The sequence below is a fragment of the Lissotriton vulgaris genome, chromosome 2_1 (genome assembly GCF_964263255.1).
Source record: "Lissotriton vulgaris chromosome 2_1, aLisVul1.2, whole genome shotgun sequence".
In the NCBI taxonomy this organism is placed as follows: Eukaryota; Metazoa; Chordata; class Amphibia; order Caudata; family Salamandridae; genus Lissotriton; species Lissotriton vulgaris.
The window spans coordinates 1,270,366,364-1,270,386,420 of NC_141687.1; positions in this window are offsets into that span (position 1 = coordinate 1,270,366,364).

Below are 20,057 nucleotides of genomic sequence, written 5' to 3' on the forward strand. Positions count from 1 at the left end.
CTGCGCTCAAAAGAAGCAGCCCTGAGGTCTCTCCTGATAGGAGGTAGTTAAGTAGAAATTCGCTGCTCAGCTGACCGGGCAGGAGCAAACGTATGCCAAAAATGTACGCAGAACCAATTTATCAGTGAAGGCACATTTTAGCTAGTTTTATTTATAAATGGGGTTGGAAACGCTTTTTAGGCTCAGTACTGCGCTCAAAAGATGCAGCCCTGAGGTCTCCCCTGATAGGAGGTAGTTAAGTAGAAATTCGCTGCTCAGCTGACCCGGCAGGAGCAAATATATGCAAAAATGTATGCAGAATTAGCTTTTCAGTGAACAGCAGCCAGGCACATTTTAGCTAGTTTTACTTGTAAGTGGGGTTGGAAACGGTTTTCAGGCTCAGTACTGCGCTCAAAAGATGCAGCCCTGAGATCTCTCCTGATAGGAGGTAGTTAAGTAGAAATTCGCTGCTCAGCTGACCCGGCAGGAGCAAACGTATGCCAAAAATTACGCAGAACCAATTTATCAGTGTAGGCACATTTTAGCTAGTTTTACTTGTAAATGGGTTTGGAAACGCTTTTAAGGCTCAGTATTGCGCTCAAAAGATGCAGCCCTGAGGTCTCCCCTGATAGGAGGTAGTTTATTAGAAATGTTCTGCTCAGCTGACCCGGCAGGAGCAAACGTATGCCAAAAATGTACGCAGAATGAGCTTTTCAGTGAACAGAAGACAGGCACATTTTAGCTAGTTTTACTTGTAAGTGGGGTTGGAAACGGTTTTCAGGCTCAGTACTGCGCTCAAAAGATGCAGCCCTGAGGTCTCTCCTGATAGGAGGTAGTTAAGTAGAAATTCACTACTCAGCTGACCTGGCAGAAGCAAATGTATACCAAAAATATACCCAGAATGAGCTTTTCAGTGAACAGCAATAAGGCACATTTTAGCTAGTTGTACTTGTAAGTGGGGTTGGAAACGGTTTTCAGGCTCAGTACTGCGCTCAAAAGATGCAGCCCTGAGGTCTCCCCTGATAGGAGGTAGTTAAGTAGAAATTCACTGCTCAGCTGACCCGGCAGAAGCAAATGTATACCAAAAATGTACCCAGAATGAGCTTTTCAGTGAACAGCAGCCAGGCACACTTTAGCTAGTTTTACTTGTAAGTGGGGTTGTAAACGCTTTTCAGGCTCAGTACTGCGCTCAAAGAATGCAGCTCTGAGGTCTCTCCTGATAGGAGGTAGTTAAGTAGAAATTTGCTGCTCAGCTGACCCGGCAGGAGCAAATATATGCCAAAAATGTATGCAGGATTAGCTTTTCAGTGAACAGCAGCCAGATACATTTTAGCTAATTTTACTTGTAAGTGGGGTTGGAAATGCTTTTCAGTCTCAGTACTGCGCTCAAAAGTTGCAGCCCTGAGGTCTCTCCTGATAGGAGGTAGTTAAGTAGAAGTTCGCTGATCAGCTGACCCGGCAGGAGCAAACGTATGCCAAAAATGTACGCAGAATGAGCTTTTCAGTGAACAGCAGCCAGGCACATTTTAGCTAGTTTTACTTGTAAGTGGGGTTAGAAACGCTTTTTAGGCTCAGTACTGCGCTCAAAGGATGCAGCCCTGAGGTCTCTCCTGATAGGAGGTAGTTAAGTAGAAATTCGCTGCTCAGCGGACCCGGCAGGAGCAGACGTATGCCAAAAATGTACGCAGAACCAATTTATCAGTGAAGGCACATTTTAGCTAGTTTTACTTGTAAATGGGGTTGGAAACGCTTTTTAGGCTCAGTACTGCGCTCAAAAGATGCAGCCCTGAGGTCTCCCCTGATAGGAGGTAGTTTAGTAGAAATTTGCTGCTCAGCTGACCCGGCAGGAGCAAAGGTATGCCAAAAATGTACGCAGAATGAGCTTTTCAGTGAACAGCAGCCAGGCACATTTTAGCTAGTTTTACTTGTAAGTGGGGTTGGAATCGGTTTTCAGGCTCAGTACTGCGCTCAAAAGATGCAGCCCTGAGGTCTCTCCTGATAGGAGGTAGTTAAGTAGAAATTCGCTGCTCAGCTGACCCGGCAGGAGCAAACGTATGCCAAAAATGTACGCAGAACCAATTTATCAGTGAAGGCACATTTTAGCTAGTTTTATTTGTAAATGGGGTTGGAAACGCTTTTTAGGCTCAGTACTGCGCTCAAAAGATGCAGCCCTGAGGTCTCCCCTGATAGGAGGTAGTTCAGTAGAAATTTGCTGCTCAGCTGACCCGGCAGGAGCAAACAAATGCCAAAAATGTACGCAGAATGAGCTTTTCAGTGAACAGCAGCCAGGCACATTTTAGCTAGTTTTACTTGTAAGTGGGGTTGGAAATGCTTTTCAGGCTCAGTACTGCGCTCAAAAGTTGCAGCCCTGAGGTCTCTCCTGAAAGGAGGTATTTAAGTAGAAGTTCGCTGCTCAGCTGACCCGGCAGGAGCAAACGTATGCCAAAAATGTACGCAGAATGAGCTTTTCAGTGAAGAGTAGCAAGGCACATTTTAGCAATTTTTACTTGTAAGGGGGGGTTGGAAACACTTTTCAGGCTCAGTACTGAGCTCAAAAGATGCAGCCCTGAGGTCTCTCCTGATAGGAGGTAGTTAAGTAGAAATTCACTGCTCAGCTGACCCGGCAGGAGCAAACATATGCCAAAAATGTATGCAGAATGAGCTTTTCAGTGAACAGCAGCCAGGCACATTTTTGCTAGTTTTACTTGTAAGTGGGGTTGGAAACGCTTTTCAGGCTCAGTACTGCGCTCAAAGGATGCAGCCCTGAGGTCTCTCCTGATAGGAGGTAGTTAAGTAGAAATTTGCTGCTCAGCTGACCCGGCAGGAGCAAATATATGCCAAAAATGTATGCAGAATTAGCTTTTCAGTGAACAGCAGCCAGGCACATTTTACCTCGTTTTACTTGTAAGTGGGGTTGGAAACGCTTTTCAGGCTCAGTACTGCGCTCAAAGGAAGCAGCCCTGAGGTCTCTCCTGATAGGAGGTAGTTAAGTAAAAATTTGCTGCTCAGCTGACCCGGCAGGAGCAAATGTATGCAAAAATGTAAGCAGAATTAGCTTTTCAGTGAACAGCAGCCAGGCACATTTTAGCTAGTTTTACTTGTAAGTGGGGTTGGAATCGGTTTTCAGGCTCAGTACTGCGCTCAAAAGATGCAGCCCTGAGGTCTCTCCTGATAGGAGGTAGTTAAGTAGAAATTCGCTGCTCAGCTGACCCGGCAGGAGCAAACGTATGCCAAAAATGTACGCAGAACCAATTTATCAGTGAAGGCACATTTTAGCTAGTTTTATTTGTAAATGGGGTTGGAAACGCTTTTTAGGCTCAGTACTGCGCTCAAAAGATGCAGCCCTGAGGTCTCCCCTGATAGGAGGTAGTTCAGTAGAAATTTGCTGCTCAGCTGACCCGGCAGGAGCAAACAAATGCCAAAAATGTACGCAGAATGAACTTTTCAGTGAACAGCAGCCAGGCACATTTTAGCTAGTTTTACTTGTAAGTGGGGTTGGAAACGGTTTTCAGGCTCAGTACTGCGCTCAAAAGATGCAGCCCTGAGGTCTCCCCTGATAGGAGGTAGTTAAGTAGAAATTCACTGCTCAGCTGACCCGGCAGAAGCAAATGTATACCAAAAATGTACCCAGAATCAGCTTTTCAGTGAACAGCAGCCAGGCACATTTTAGCTAGTTTTACTTGTAAGTGGGGTTGGAAACGGTTTTCAGGCTCAGTACTGCGCTCAAAAGAAGCAGCCCTGAGGTCTCTCCTGATAGGAGGTAGTTAAGTAGAAATTCGCTGCTCAGCTGACCGGGCAGGAGCAAACGTATGCCAAAAATGTACGCAGAACCAATTTATCAGTGAAGGCACATTTTAGCTAGTTTTATTTGTAAATGGGGTTGGAAACGCTTTTTAGGCTCAGTACTGCGCTCAAAAGATGCAGCCCTGAGGTCTCCCCTGATAGGAGGTAGTTAAGTAGAAATTCGCTGCTCAGCTGACCCGGCAGAAGCAAATATATGCAAAAATGTATGCAGAATTAGCTTTTCAGTGAACAGCAGCCAGGCACATTTTAGCTAGTTTTACTTGTAAGTGGGGTTGGAAACGGTTTTCAGGCTCAGTACTGCGCTCAAAAGATGCAGCCCTGAGATCTCTCCTGATAGGAGGTAGTTAAGTAGAAATTCGCTGCTCAGCTGACCCGGCAGGAGCAAACGTATGCCAAAAATTACGCAGAACCAATTTATCAGTGTAGGCACATTTTAGCTAGTTTTACTTGTAAATGGGTTTGGAAACGCTTTTAAGGCTCAGTATTGCGCTCAAAAGATGCAGCCCTGAGGTCTCCCCTGATAGGAGGTAGTTTATTAGAAATGTTCTGCTCAGCTGACCCGGCAGGAGCAAACGTATGCCAAAAATGTACGCAGAATGAGCTTTTCAGTGAACAGAAGACAGGCACATTTTAGCTAGTTTTACTTGTAAGTGGGGTTGGAAACGGTTTTCAGGCTCAGTACTGCGCTCAAAAGATGCAGCCCTGAGGTCTCTCCTGATAGGAGGTAGTTAAGTAGAAATTCACTACTCAGCTGACCTGGCAGAAGCAAATGTATACCAAAAATATACCCAGAATGAGCTTTTCAGTGAACAGCAATAAGGCACATTTTAGCTAGTTGTACTTGTAAGTGGGGTTGGAAACGGTTTTCAGGCTCAGTACTGCGCTCAAAAGATGCAGCCCTGAGGTCTCCCCTGATAGGAGGTAGTTAAGTAGAAATTCACTGCTCAGCTGACCCGGCAGAAGCAAATGTATACCAAAAATGTACCCAGAATGAGCTTTTCAGTGAACAGCAGCCAGGCACACTTTAGCTAGTTTTACTTGTAAGTGGGGTTGTAAACGCTTTTCAGGCTCAGTACTGCGCTCAAAGAATGCAGCTCTGAGGTCTCTCCTGATAGGAGGTAGTTAAGTAGAAATTTGCTGCTCAGCTGACCCGGCAGGAGCAAATATATGCCAAAAATGTATGCAGGATTAGCTTTTCAGTGAACAGCAGCCAGATACATTTTAGCTAATTTTACTTGTAAGTGGGGTTGGAAATGCTTTTCAGTCTCAGTACTGCGCTCAAAAGTTGCAGCCCTGAGGTCTCTCCTGATAGGAGGTAGTTAAGTAGAAGTTCGCTGATCAGCTGACCCGGCAGGAGCAAACGTATGCCAAAAATGTACGCAGAATGAGCTTTTCAGTGAACAGCAGCCAGGCACATTTTAGCTAGTTTTACTTGTAAGTGGGGTTAGAAACGCTTTTTAGGCTCAGTACTGCGCTCAAAGGATGCAGCCCTGAGGTCTCTCCTGATAGGAGGTAGTTAAGTAGAAATTCGCTGCTCAGCGGACCCGGCAGGAGCAGACGTATGCCAAAAATGTACGCAGAACCAATTTATCAGTGAAGGCACATTTTAGCTAGTTTTACTTGTAAATGGGGTTGGAAACGCTTTTTAGGCTCAGTACTGCGCTCAAAAGATGCAGCCCTGAGGTCTCCCCTGATAGGAGGTAGTTTAGTAGAAATTTGCTGCTCAGCTGACCCGGCAGGAGCAAAGGTATGCCAAAAATGTACGCAGAATGAGCTTTTCAGTGAACAGCAGCCAGGCACATTTTAGCTAGTTTTACTTGTAAGTGGGGTTGGAATCGGTTTTCAGGCTCAGTACTGCGCTCAAAAGATGCAGCCCTGAGGTCTCTCCTGATAGGAGGTAGTTAAGTAGAAATTCGCTGCTCAGCTGACCCGGCAGGAGCAAACGTATGCCAAAAATGTACGCAGAACCAATTTATCAGTGAAGGCACATTTTAGCTAGTTTTATTTGTAAATGGGGTTGGAAACGCTTTTTAGGCTCAGTACTGCGCTCAAAAGATGCAGCCCTGAGGTCTCCCCTGATAGGAGGTAGTTCAGTAGAAATTTGCTGCTCAGCTGACCCGGCAGGAGCAAACAAATGCCAAAAATGTACGCAGAATGAACTTTTCAGTGAACAGCAGCCAGGCACATTTTAGCTAGTTTTACTTGTAAGTGGGGTTGGAAACGGTTTTCAGGCTCAGTACTGCGCTCAAAAGATGCAGCCCTGAGGTCTCCCCTGATAGGAGGTAGTTAAGTAGAAATTCACTGCTCAGCTGACCCGGCAGAAGCAAATGTATACCAAAAATGTACCCAGAATCAGCTTTTCAGTGAACAGCAGCCAGGCACATTTTAGCTAGTTTTACTTGTAAGTGGGGTTGTAAACGCTTTTCAGGCTCAGTACTGCGCTCAAAGAATGCAGCCCTGAGGTCTCTCCTGCTAGGAGGTAGTTAAGTAGAAATTCGCTGCTCAGCTGACCCGGCAGGAGCAAACGTATGCCAAAAATGTACGCAGAACCAATTTTTCAGTGAAGGCACATTTTAGCTAGTTTTACCTGTAAGTGGGGTTGGAAATCCTTTTCAGGCTCAGTACTGCGCTCAAAAGATGCAGCCCTGAGGTCTCCCCTGATAGGAGGTAGTTAAGTAGAAATGTGCTGCTCAGCTGACCCGGCAGGAGCAAACGTATGCCAAAAATGTACGCAGAATGAGCTTTTCAGTGAACAGCAGCCAGGCACATTTTAGCTAGTTTTACTTGTAGGTGGGGTTGGAAACGGTTTTCAGGCTCAGTACTGCGCTCAAAGGATGCAGCCCTGAGGTCTCTCCTGATAGGAGGTAGTTAAGTAGAAATTCGCTGCTCAGCTGACCCGGCAGGAGCAAATATATGCCAAAAAAGTATGCAGAAATAGCTTTTCAGTGAAAAGCAGCCAGGCACATTTTAGCTAGTTTTACTTGTAAGTGGGGTTGGAAACGGTTTTCAGGCTCAGTACTGCGCTCAAAAGATGCAGCCCTGAGGTCTCTCCTGATAGGAGGTAGTTTAGTAGAAATTTGCTGCTCAGCTGACCCGGCAGGAGCAAACGTATGCCAAAAATGTACGGAGAATGAGCTTTTCAGTGAACAGCAGCCAGGCACATTTTATCTAGTTTTACTTGTAAGTGGGGTTGTAAACGGTTTTCAGGCTCAGTACTGCGCTCAAAAGATGCAGCCTTGAGGTCTCTCCTGATAGGAGGTAGTTAAGTAGAAATTCACTGCTCAGCTGACCCGGCAGAAGCAAACATATGCCAAAAATGTACGCAGAACCAATTTTTCAGTGAAGGCACATTTTAGCTAGTTTTACTTGTAAGTGCGGTTGGAAACGCTTTTCAGGCTCAGTACTGTGCTCAAAAGATGCAGCCCCGAGGTCTCCCCTGATAGGAGGTAGATAACTGCATCGCTGCTGCGGTGATTTTTGCGCTGTGCGGCAATTTGTGAAAAGCCGCATTACATGACGAGCTCAGCTCGTCATCCGCACACGCCACCCGTGGCTGATGACGAGCTGAGCTCGTCATCAGCAGCGAAGGGGTTAAGTAGAAATTTGCTGCTCAGCTGACCCGGCAGGAGCAAACGTATGCCAAAAATGTACGCAGAATGAGCTTTTCAGTGAACAGCAGCCAGGCACATTTTAGCTAGTTTTACTTGTAAGTGGGGTTGTAAACACTTTTCAGGCTCAGTACTGCGCTCAAAGGATGCAGCCCTGAGGTCTCTCCTGATAGGAGTAGTTAAGTAGAAATTCGCTGCTCAGCTGACCCGGCAGGAGCAAATATATGCCAAAAATGTATGCAGAAGTAGCTTTTCAGTGAACAGCAGCCAGGCACATTTTAGCTAGTTTTACTTGTAAGTGGGGTTGGAAACTGTTTTCAGGCTCAGTACTGCGCTCAAAAGAGGCAGCCCTGAGGTCTTCCTGATAGGAGGTAGTTAAGTAGAAATTCACTGCTCAGCTGACCCGGCAGAAGCAAATGTATACCAAAAATGTACCCAGAATGAGCTTTTCAGTGAACAGCAGCCAGGCACATTTTAGCTAGTTTTACTTGTAAGTGGGGTTAAAAACGCTTTTCAGGCTCAGTACTGCGCTCAAAGGATGCAGCCCTGAGGTCTCTCCTGATAGGAGGTAGTTAAGTAGAAATTCGCTGCTCAGCGGACCCGGCAGGAGCAGACGTATGCCAAAAATGTACGCAGAACCAATTTATCAGTGAAGGCACATTTTAGCTAGTTTTACTTGTAAATGGGGTTGGAAACGCTTTTTAGGCTCAGTACTGCGCTCAAAAAATGCAGCCCTGAGGTCTCCCCTGATAGGAGGTAGTTTAGTAGAAATTTGCTGCTCAGCTGACCCGGCAGGAGCAAACGTATGCCAAAAATGCACGCAGAATGAGCTTTTCAGTGAACAGCAGCCAGGCACATTTTAGCTAGTTTTACTTGTAAGTGGGGTTGGAAATGCTTTTCAGGCTCAGTACTGCGCTCAAAAGTTGCAGCCCTGAGGTCTCTCCTGAAAGGAGGTATTTAAGTAGAAGTTCGCTGCTCAGCTGACCCGGCAGGAGCAAACGTATGCCAAAAATATACGCAGAATGAGCTTTTCAGTGAAGAGTAGCAATGCACATTTTAGCAATTTTTACTTGTAAGGGGGGGTTGGAAACACTTTTCAGGCTCAGTACTGAGCTCAAAAGATGCAGCCCTGAGGTCTCTCCTGATAGGAGGTAGTTAAGTAGAAATTCACTGCTCAGCTGACCCGGCAGGAGCAAACATATGCCAAAAATGTATGCAGAATGAGCTTTTCAGTGAACAGCAGCCAGGCACATTTTTGCTAGTTTTACTTGTAAGTGGGGTTGGAAACGCTTTTCAGGCTCAGTACTGCGCTAAAAGGATGCAGCCCTGAGGTCTCTCCTGATAGGACGTAGTTAAGTAGAAATTCACTGCTCAGCTGACCCGGCAGGAGCAAACGTATGCCAAAAATGTATGCAGAATGAGCTTTTCAGTGAACAGCAGCCAGGCACATTTTAGCTAGTTTTAATTGTAAGTGGGGTTGGAAACGCTTTTCAGGCTCAGTACTGCGCTCAAAGGATGCAGCCCTGAGGTCTCTCCTGATAGGAGGTAGTTAAGTAGAAATTCGCTGCTCAGCTGACCCGGCAGGAGCAAATATATGCCAAAAATGTATGCAGAATTAGATTTTCAGTGAAAAGCAGCCAGGCACATTTTAGCTAGTTTTACTTGTAAGTGGGGTTGGAAACGCTTTTTAGGCTCAGTTCTGCGCTCAAAGGATGCAGCCCTGAGGACTCTCCTGATAGGAGGTAGTTAAGTAGAAATTCGCTGCTCAGCTGACCCGGCAGGAGCAAATATATGCAAAAATGTATGCAGAATTAGCTTTTCAGTGAACAGCAGCCAGGCACATTTTAGCTAGTTTTACTTGTAAGTGGGGTTGGAAACGGTTTTCAGGCTCAGTACTGCGCTCAAAAGATGCAGCCCTGAGATCTCTCCTGATAGGAGGTAGTTAAGTAGAAATTCGCTGCTCAGCTGACCCGGCAGGAGCAAACGTATGCCAAAAATTACGCAGAACCAATTTATCAGTGTAGGCACATTTTAGCTAGTTTTACTTGTAAATGGGTTTGGAAACGCTTTTAAGGCTCAGTATTGCGCTCAAAAGATGCAGCCCTGAGGTCTCCCCTGATAGGAGGTAGTTTATTAGAAATGTTCTGCTCAGCTGACCCGGCAGGAGCAAACGTATGCCAAAAATGTACGCAGAATGAGCTTTTCAGTGAACAGAAGCCAGGCACATTTTAGCTAGTTTTACTTGTAAGTGGGGTTGGAAACGGTTTTCAGGCTCAGTACTGCGCTCAAAAGATGCAGCCCTGAGGTCTCTCCTGATAGGAGGTAGTTAAGTAGAAATTCACTACTCAGCTGACCTGGCAGAAGCAAATGTATACCAAAAATGTACCCAGAATGAGCTTTTCAGTGAACAGCAATAAGGCACATTTTAGCTAGTTGTACTTGTAAGTGGGGTTGGAAACGGTTTTCAGGCTCAGTACTGCGCTCAAAAGATGCAGCCCTGAGGTCTCCCCTGATAGGAGGTAGTTAAGTAGAAATTCACTGCTCAGCTGACCCGGCAGAAGCAAATGTATACCAAAAATGTACCCAGAATGAGCTTTTCAGTGAACAGCAGCCAGGCACACTTTAGCTAGTTTTACTTGTAAGTGGGGTTGTAAACGCTTTTCAGGCTCAGTACTGCGCTCAAAGAATGCAGCTCTGAGGTCTCTCCTGATAGGAGGTAGTTAAGTAGAAATTTGCTGCTCAGCAGACCCGGCAGGAGCAAATATATGCCAAAAATGTATGCAGGATTAGCTTTTCAGTGAACAGCAGCCAGATACATTTTAGCTAATTTTACTTGTAAGTGGGGTTGGAAATGCTTTTCAGTCTCAGTACTGCGCTCAAAAGTTGCAGCCCTGAGGTCTCTCCTGATAGGAGGTAGTTAAGTAGAAGTTCGCTGATCAGCTGACGCGGCAGGAGCAAACGTATGCCAAAAATGTACGCAGAATGAGCTTTTCAGTGAACAGCAGCCAGGCACATTTTAGCTAGTTTTACTTGTAAGTGGGGTTAGAAACGCTTTTCAGGCTCAGTACTGCGCTCAAAGGATGCAGCCCTTAGGTCTCTCCTGATAGGAGGTAGTTAAGTAGAAATTCGCTGCTCAGCGGACCCGGCAGGAGTAGACGTATGCCAAAAATGTACGCAGAACCAATTTATCAGTGAAGGCACATTTTAGCTAGTTTTACTTGTAAATGGGGTTGGAAACGCTTTTTAGGCTCAGTACTGCGCTCAAAAGATGCAGCCCTGAGGTCTCCCCTGATAGGAGGTAGTTTAGTAGAAATTCACTGCTCAGCTGACCCGGCAGGAGCAAACATATGCCAAAAATGTATGCAGAATGAGCTTTTCAGTGAACAGCAGCCAGGCACATTTTTGCTAGTTTTACTTGTAAGTGGGGTTGGAAACGCTTTTCAGGCTCAGTACTGCGCTCAAAGGATGCAGCCCTGAGGTCTCTCCTGATAGGAGGTAGTTAAGTAGAAATTTGCTGCTCAGCTGACCCGGCAGGAGCAAATATATGCCAAAAATGTATGCAGAATTAGCTTTTCAGTGAACAGCAGCCAGGCACATTTTACCTCGTTTTACTTGTAAGTGGGGTTGGAAACGCTTTTCAGGCTCAGTACTGCGCTCAAAGGAAGCAGCCCTGAGGTCTCTCCTGATAGGAGGTAGTTAAGTAAAAATTTGCTGCTCAGCTGACCCGGCAGGAGCAAATATATGCAAAAATGTAAGCAGAATTAGCTTTTCAGTGAACAGCAGCCAGGCACATTTTAGCTAGTTTTACTTGTAAGTGGGGTTGGAATCGGTTTTCAGGCTCAGTACTGCGCTCAAAAGATGCAGCCCTGAGGTCTCTCCTGATAGGAGGTAGTTAAGTAGAAATTCGCTGCTCAGCTGACCCGGCAGGAGCAAACGTATGCCAAAAATGTACGCAGAACCAATTTATCAGTGAAGGCACATTTTAGCTAGTTTTATTTGTAAATGGGGTTGTAAACGCTTTTTAGGCTCAGTACTGCGCTCAAAAGATGCAGCCCTGAGGTCTCCCCTGATAGGAGGTAGTTCAGTAGAAATTTGCTGCTCAGCTGACCCGGCAGGAGCAAACAAATGCCAAAAATGTACGCAGAATGAACTTTTCAGTGAACAGCAGCCAGGCACATTTTAGCTAGTTTTACTTGTAAGTGGGGTTGGAAACGGTTTTCAGGCTCAGTACTGCGCTCAAAAGATGCAGCCCTGAGGTCTCCCCTGATAGGAGGTAGTTAAGTAGAAATTCACTGCTCAGCTGACCCGGCAGAAGCAAATGTATACCAAAAATGTACCCAGAATGAGCTTTTCAGTGAACAGCAGCCAGGCACATTTTAGCTAGTTTTACTTGTAAGTGGGGTTGTAAACGCTTTTCAGGCTCAGTTCTGCGCTCAAAGAATGCAGCCCTGAGGTCTCTCCTGATAGCAGGTAGTTAAGTAGAAATTCGCTGCTCAGCTGACCCAGCAGGAGCAAACGTATGCCAAAAATGTACGCAGAACCAATTTTTCAGTGAAGGCACATTTTAGCTAGTTTTACTTGTAAGTGGGGTTGGAAACGCTTTTTAGGCTCAGTACTGCGCTCAAAAGATGCAGCCCTGAGGTCTCCCCTGATAGGAGGTAGTTAAGTAGAAATTCGCTGCTCAGCTGACCCGGCAGGAGCAAATATATGCAAAAATGTATGCAGAATTAGCTTTTCAGTGAACAGCAGCCAGGCACATTTTAGCTAGTTTTACTTGTAAGTGGGGTTGGAAACGGTTTTCAGGCTCAGTACTGCGCTCAAAAGATGCAGCCCTGAGATCTCTCCTGATAGGAGGTAGTTAAGTAGAAATTCGCTGCTCAGCTGACCCGGCAGGAGCAAACGTATGCCAAAAATTACGCAGAACCAATTTATCAGTGTAGGCACATTTTAGCTAGTTTTACTTGTAAATGGGTTTGGAAACGCTTTTAAGGCTCAGTATTGCGCTCAAAAGATGCAGCCCTGAGGTCTCCCCTGATAGGAGGTAGTTTATTAGAAATGTTCTGCTCAGCTGACCCGGCAGGAGCAAACGTATGCCAAAAATGTACGCAGAATGAGCTTTTCAGTGAACAGAAGCCAGGCACATTTTAGCTAGTTTTACTTGTAAGTGGGGTTGGAAACGGTTTTCAGGCTCAGTACTGCGCTCAAAAGATGCAGCCCTGAGGTCTCACCTGATAGGAGGTAGTTAAGTAGAAATTCACTACTCAGCTGACCTGGCAGAAGCAAATGTATACCAAAAATGTACCCAGAATGAGCTTTTCAGTGAACAGCAATAAGGCACATTTTAGCTAGTTGTACTTGTAAGTGGGGTTGGAAACGGTTTTCAGGCTCAGTACTGCGCTCAAAAGATGCAGCCCTGAGGTCTCCCCTGATAGGAGGTAGTTAGGTAGAAATTCACTGCTCAGCTGACCCGGCAGAAGCAAATGTATACCAAAAATGTACCCAGAATGAGCTTTTCAGTGAACAGCAGCCAGGCACACTTTAGCTAGTTTTACTTGTAAGTGGGGTTGTAAACACCTTTCAGGCTCAGTACTGCGCTCAAAGAATGCAGCTCTGAGGTCTCTCCTGATAGGAGGTAGTTAAGTAGAAATTTGCTGCTCAGCTGACCCGGCAGGAGCAAATATATGCCAAAAATGTATGCAGGATTAGCTTTTCAGTGAACAGCAGCCAGATACATTTTAGCTAATTTTACTTGTAAGTGGGGTTGGAAATGCTTTTCAGTCTCAGTACTGCGCTCAAAAGTTGCAGCCCTGAGGTCTCTCCTGATAGGAGGTAGTTAAGTAGAAGTTCGCTGATCAGCTGACCCGGCAGGAGCAAACGTATGCCAAAAATGTACGCAGAATGAGCTTTTCAGTGAACAGCAGCCAGGCACATTTTAGCTAGTTTTACTTGTAAGTGGGGTTAGAAACGCTTTTCAGGCTCAGTACTGCGCTCAAAGGATGCAGCCCTGAGGTCTCTCCTGATAGGAGGTAGTTAAGTAGAAATTCGCTGCTCAGCGGACCCGGCAGGAGCAGACGTATGCCAAAAATGTACGCAGAACCAATTTATCAGTGAAGGCACATTTTAGCTAGTTTTACTTGTAAATGGGGTTGGAAACGCTTTTTAGGCTCAGTACTGCGCTCAAAAGATGCAGCCCTGAGGTCTCCCCTGATAGGAGGTAGTTTAGTAGAAATTTGCTGCTCAGCTGACCCGGCAGGAGCAAACGTATGCCAAAAATGTACGCAGAATGAGCTTTTCAGTGAACAGCAGCCAGGCACATTTTAGCTAGTTTTACTTGTAAGTGGGGTTGGAAATGCTTTTCAGGCTCAGTACTGCGCTCAAAAGTTGCAGCCCTGAGGTCTCTCCTGAAAGGAGGTATTTAAGTAGAAGTTCGCTGCTCAGCTGACCCGGCAGGAGCAAACGTATGCCAAAAATGTACGCAGAATGAGCTTTTCAGTGAAGAGTAGCAAGGCACATTTTAGCAATTTTTACTTGTAAGGGGGGGTTGGAAACACTTTTCAGGCTCAGTACTGAGCTCAAAAGATGCAGCCCTGAGGTCTCTCCTGATAGGAGGTAGTTAAGTAGAAATTCACTGCTCAGCTGACCCGGCAGGAGCAAACATATGCCAAAAATGTATGCAGAATGAGCTTTTCAGTGAACAGCAGGCAGGCACATTTTTGCTAGTTTTACTTGTAAGTGGGGTTGGAAACGCTTTTCAGGCTCAGTACTGCGCTCAAAGGATGCAGCCCTGAGGTCTCTCCTGATAGGAGGTAAATAAGTAGAAATTTGCTGCTCAGCTGACCCGGCAGGAGCAAACGTATGCCAAAAATGTATGCAGAATTAGCTTTTCAGTGAACAGCAGCCAGGCACATTTTAGCAATTTTTACTTGTAAGGGGGGGTTGGAAACACTTTTCAGGCTCAGTACTGAGCTCAAAAGATGCAGCCCTGAGGTCTCTCCTGATAGGAGGTAGTTAAGTAGAAATTCACTGCTCAGCTGACCCGGCAGGAGCAAACATATGCCAAAAATGTATGCAGAATGAGCTTTTCAGGGAACAGCAGCCAGGCACATTTTAGCTAGTTTTACTTGTAAGTGGGGTTGGAAACGCTTTTCAGGCTCAGTACTGCGCTCAAAGGATGCAGCCCTGAGGTCTCTCCTGATAGGTGGTAGTTAAGTAGAAATTTGCTGCTCAGCTGACCCGGCAGGAGCAAATATATGCCAAAAATGTATGCAGAATTAGCTTTTCAGTGAACAGCAGCCAGGCACATTTTACCTAGTTTTACTTGTAAGTGGGGTTGGAAACGCTTTTCAGGCTCAGTACTGCGCTCAAAGGATGCAGCCCTGAGGTCTCTCCTGATAGGAGGTAGTTAAGTAAAAATTCGCTGCTCAGCTGACCCGGCAGGAGCAAATATATGCAAAAATGTAAGCAGAATTAGCTTTTCAGTAAACAGCAGCCAGGCACATTTTAGCTAGTTTTACTTGTAAGTGGGGTTGGAATCGGTTTTCAGGCTCAGTACTGCGCTCAAAAGATGCAGCCCTGAGGTCTCTCCTGATAGGAGGTAGTTAAGTAGAAATTCGCTGCTCAGCTGACCAGGCAGGAGCAAACGTATGCCAAAAATGTACGCAGAACCAATTTATCAGTGAAGGCACATTTTAGCTAGTTTTATTTGTAAATGGGGTTGGAAACGCTTTTTAGGCTCAGTACTGCGCTCAAAAGATGCAGCCCTGAGGTCTCCCCTGATAGGAGGTAGTTTAGTAGAAATTTGCTGCTCAGCTGACCCGGCAGGAGCAAACGTATGCCAAAAATGTACGCAGAATGAACTTTTCAGTGAACAGCAGCCAGGCACATTTTAGCTAGTTTTACTTGTAAGTGGGGTTGGAAACGGTTTTCAGGCTCAGTACTGCGCTCAAAAGATGCAGCCCTGAGGTCTCCCCTGATAGGAGGTAGTTGAGTAGAAATTCACTGCTCAGCTGACCCGGCAGAAGCAAACGTATGCCAAAAATGTACGCAGAATGAGCTTTTCAGTGAACAGCAGCCAGGCACATTTTAGCTAGTTTTACTTGTAAGTGGGGTTGTAAATGCTTTTCAGGCTCAGTACTGCGCTCAAAGGATGCAGCCCTGAGGTCTCTCCTGATAGGAGTAGTTAAGTAGAAATTTGCTGCTCAGCTGACCCGGCAGGAGCAAATATATGCCAAAAATGTATGCAGAAGTAGCTTTTCAGTGAACAGCAGCCAGGCACATTTTAGCTAGTTTTACTTGTAAGTGGGGTTGGAAACGGTTTTCAGGCTCAGTACTGCGCTCAAAAGATGCAGCCCTGAGGTCTTCCTGATAGAAGGTAGTTATGTAGAAATTCACTGCTCAGCTGACCCGGCAGAAGCAAATGTATACCAAAAATGTACCCAGAATGAGCTTTTCAGTGAACAGCAGCCAGGCACATTTTATCTAGTTTTACTTGTAAGTGGGGTTGTAAATGCTTTTCAGGCTCAGTACTGCGCTCAAAGGATGCAGCCCTGAGGTCTCTCCTGATAGGAGGTAGTTAAGTAGAAATTCTCTGCTCAGCTGACCCGGCAGGAGCAAATATATGCAAAATGTATGCAGAATTAGCTTTTCAGTGAACAGCAGCCAGGCACATTTTAGCTAGTTTTACTTGTAAGTGGGGTTGGAAACGGTTTTCAGGCTCAGTACTGTGCTCAAAAGATGCAGCCCTGAGGTCTCTCCTGATAGGAGGTAGTTAAGTAGAAATTCGCTGCTCAGCTGACCCGGTAGGAGCAAACGTATGCCAAAAATGTACGCAGAACCAATTTTTCAGTGAAGGCACATTTTAGCTAGTTTTACTTGTAAGTGGGTTGGAAATGCTTTTCAGGCTCAGTACTGCGCTCAAAAGATGCAGCCCTGAGGTCTCCCCTGATAGGAGGTAGTTAAGTAGAAATGTGCTGCTCAGCTGACCCGGCAGGAGCAAACGTATGCCAAAAATGTACGCAGAATGAGCTTTTCAGTGAACAGCAGCCAGGCACATTTTAGCTAGTTTTACTTGTAAGTGGGGTTGGAAACGGTTTTCAGGCTCAGTACTGCGCTCAAAGGATGCAGCCCTGAGGTCTCTCCTGATAGGAGGTAGTTAAGTAGAAATTCGCTGCTCAGCTGACCCGGCAGGAGCAAATATATGCCAAAAATGTATGCAGAAATAGCTTTTCAGTGAAAAGCAGCCAGGCACATTTTAGCTAGTTTTACTTGTAAGTGGGGTTGGAAACGGTTTTCAGGCTCAGTACTGCTCTCAAAAGATGCAGCCCCGAGGTCTCTCCTGAGAGGAGGTAGTTTAGTAGAAATTTGCTGCTCAGCTGACCCGGCAGGAGCAAACTTATGCCAAAAATGTACGCAGAATGAGCTTTTCAGTGAACAGCAGCCAGGCACATTTTAGCTAGTTTTACTTGTAAGTGGGGTTCTAAACGGTTTTCAGGCTAAGTACTGCGCTCAAAAGATGCAGCCCTGAGGTCTCTCCTGATAGGAGGTAGTTAAGTAGAAATTCACTGCTCAGCTGACCCGGCAGAAGCAAATGTATACCAAACATGTACCCAGAACGAGCTTTTCAGTGAACAGCAGCCAGGCACATTTTAGCTAGTTTTACTTGTAAGTGGGGTTGGAAATGCTTTTCAGGCTCAGTACTGCGCTCAAAAGTTGCAGCCCTGAGGTCTCTCCTGATAGGAGGTAGTTAAGTAGAAGTTTGCTGCTCAGCTGACCCGGCAGGAGCAAACGTATGCCAAAAATGTACGCAGAATGAGCTTTTCAGTGAAGAGCAGCCAGGCACATTTTAGCAATTTTTACTTGTAAGTGGGGGGTTGGAAACACTTTTCAGGCTCAGTACTGAGCTCAAAAGATGCTGCCCTGAGGTCTATCCTGATAGGAGGTAGTTAAGTAGAAATTCACTGCTCAGCTGACCCGGCAGGAGCAAACGTATGCCAAAAATGTATGCAGAATGAGCTTTTCAGTGAACAGCAGCCAGGCACATTTTAGCTAGTTTTAATTGTAAGTGGGGTTGGAAACGCTTTTCGGGCTCAGTACTGCGCTCAAAGGATGCAGCCCTGAGATCTCTCCTGATAGGAGGTAGTTAAGTAGAAATTCGCTGCTCAGCTGACCCGGCAGGAGCAAACGTATGCCAAAAATGTACGCAGAACCAATTTATCAGTGTAGGCACATTTTAGCTAGTTTTACTTGTAAATGGGTTTGGAAACGCTTTCAAGGCTCAGTATTGCGCTCAAAAGATGCAGCCCTGAGGTCTCCCCTGATAGGAGGTAGTTTATTAGAAATGTTCTGCTCACCTGACCCGGCAGGAGCAAACGTATGCCAAAAATGTACGCAGAATGAGCTTTTCAGTGAACAGAAGCCAGGCACATTTTAGCTAGTTTTACTTGTAAGTGGGGTTGGAAACGGTTTTCAGGCTCAGTACTGCGCTCAAAAGATGCAGCCCTGAGGTCTCCCCTGATAGGAGGTAGTTAAGTAGAAATTCACTGCTCAGCTGACCCGGCAGAAGCAAATGTATACCAAAAATGTACCCAGAATGAGCTTTTCAGTGAACAGCAACGAGGCACATTTTAGCTAGTTGTACTTGTAAGTGGGGTTGGAAACGGTTTTCAGGCTCAGTACTGCGCTCAAAAGATGCAGCCCTGAGGTCTCCCCTGATAGGAGGTAGTTAAGTAGAAATTCACTGCTCAGCTGACCCGGCAGAAGCAAATGTATACCAAAAATGTACCCAGAATGAGCTTTTCAGTGAACAGCAGCCAGGCACACTTTAGCTAGTTTTACTTGTAAGTGGGGTTGTAAACGCTTTTCAGGCTCAGTACTGCACTCAAAGAATGCAGCTCTGAGATCTCTCCTGATAGGAGGTAGTTAAGTAGAAATTTGCTGCTCAGCTGACCCGGCAGGAGCAAATATATGCCAAAAATGTATGCAGGATTAGCTTTTCAGTGAACAGCAGCCAGATACATTTTAGCTAGTTTTACTTGTAAGTGGGGTTGGAAATGCTTTTCAGGCTCAGTACTGCGCTCAAAAGTTGCAGCCCTGAGGTCTCTCCTGATAGGAGGTAGTTAAGTAGAAGTTCGCTGATCAGCTGACCCGGCAGGAGCAAACGTATGCCAAAAATGTACGCAGAATGAGCTTTTCAGTGAACAGCAGCCAGGCACATTTTAGCTAGTTTTACTTGTAAGTGGGGTTAGAAACGCTTTTCAGGCTCAGTACTGCGCTCAAAGGATGCAGCCCTGAGGTCTCTCCTGATAGGAGGTAGTTAAGTAGAAATTCGCTGCTCAGCGGACCCGGCAGGAGCAGACGTATGCCAAAAATGTACGCAGAACCAATTTATCAGTGAAGGCACACTTTAGCTAGTTTTACTTGTAAATGGGGTTGGAAACGCTTTTTAGGCTCAGTACTGCGCTCAAAAGATGCAGCCCTGAGGTCTCCCCTGATAGGAGGTAGTTTAGTAGAAATTTGCTGCTCAGCTGACCCGGCAGGAGCAAACGTATGCCAAAAATGTACGCAGAATGAGCTTTTCAGTGAACAGCAGCCAGGCACATTTTAGCTAGTTTTACTTGTAAGTGGGGTTGGAAATGCTTTTCAGGCTCAGTACTGCGCTCAAAAGTTGCAGCCCTGAGGTCTCTCCTGAAAGGAGGTATTTAAGTAGAAGTTCGCTGCTCAGCTGACCCGGCAGGAGCAAACGTATGCCAAAAATGTACGCAGAATGAGCTTTTCAGTGAAGAGTAGCCAGGCACATTTTAGCAATTTTTACTTGTAAGGGGGGGTTGGAAACACTTTTCAGGCTCAGTACTGAGCTCAAAAGATGCAGCCCTGAGGTCTCTCCTGATAGGAGGTAGTTAAGTAGAAATTCACTGCTCAGCTGACCCGGCAGGAGCAAACATATGCCAAAAATGTATGCAGAATGAGCTTTTCAGTGAACAGCAGCCAGGCACATTTTTTGCTAGTTTTACTTGTAAGTGGGGTTGGAAACGCTTTTCAGGCTCAGTACTGCGCTCAAAGGATGCAGCCCTGAGGTCTCTCCTGATAGGAGGTAGTTAAGTAGAAATTTGCTGCTCAGCTGACCCGGCAGGAGCAAATATATGCCAAAAATGTATGCAGATTTAGCTTTTCAGTGAACAGCAGCCAGGCACATTTTACCTAGTTTTACTTGTAAGTGGGGTTGGAAACGCTTTTCAGGCTCAGTACTGCGCTCAAAGGATGCAGCCCTGAGGTCTCTCCTGATAGGAGGTAGTTAAGTAAAAATTCGCTGCTCAGCTGACCCGGCAGGAGCAAATATATGCAAAAATGTAAGCAGAATTAGCTTTTCAGTGAACAGCAGCCAGGCACATTTTAGCTAGTTTTACTTGTAAGTGGGGTTGGAATCGGTTTTCAGGCTCAGTACTGCGCTCAAAAGATGCAGCCCTGAGGTCTCTCCTGATAGGAGGTAGTTAAGTAGAAATTCGCTGCTCAGCTGACCAGGCAGGAGCAAACGTATGCCAAAAATGTACGCACAACCAATTTATCAGTGAAGGCACATTTTAGCTAGTTTTATTTGTAAATGGGGTTGGAAACGCTTTTTAGGCTCAGTACTGCGCTCAAAAGATGCAGCCCTGAGGTCTCTCCTGATAG